The sequence below is a fragment of the Epinephelus moara genome, chromosome 8 (genome assembly GCF_006386435.1).
Source record: "Epinephelus moara isolate mb chromosome 8, YSFRI_EMoa_1.0, whole genome shotgun sequence".
Classification (NCBI taxonomy): Eukaryota; Metazoa; Chordata; class Actinopteri; order Perciformes; family Serranidae; genus Epinephelus; species Epinephelus moara.
This window is the reverse complement of record NC_065513.1, coordinates 45,618,026-45,618,622: the sequence shown is the minus strand read 5'-3', so window position 1 is coordinate 45,618,622 and position 597 is coordinate 45,618,026.

Genomic DNA, 597 nt, shown 5'->3' with positions numbered 1-597 from the left:
TTCAAGGACATTTGAAAATTTGAAAATCCAACCATAATTTCTGTTTTTACACTTTCTGTTTTTAATAAACGGTGTCATTTTGGTGATTTTTAAAGAAAACATGCTTTCCAAGCCTGCGGGCGAGTTTGAAAGGCATGCTTTGTTTTGTTTTTTAAATCTGCAGTAAAATAAGCACAAAATACAACCCTCTAAATCTGTAAGTCCCTCCCCAGTGCTTAAAAAATGATTTGACATGCCTCCCTTTTTTTGCACCACCCCCTCTCCCCTCATAAATGACGAACAATCCCTTAGAAATATTCTTATGCTACATATGTGTGTGTGTACCCTTGATATTCAGCTGATACCAAATAATTGACACAAAAAGACTTCAAAGAGACTCAAAAAGACCACAGAGACACAAATAGACCACGGAGACAAGAAAAGACCACAAAGAGACACAAATAGACCACGGAGACAAGAAAAGACCTCAAAGAGACACAAATAGACCATGGAGACAAGAAAAGACCACAAAGAGACACAAATAGACCACAGAGACCAGAAAAGACCTCAAAGAGACACAAATAGACCACAAAGAGACACAAATAGACAAAGAGACCA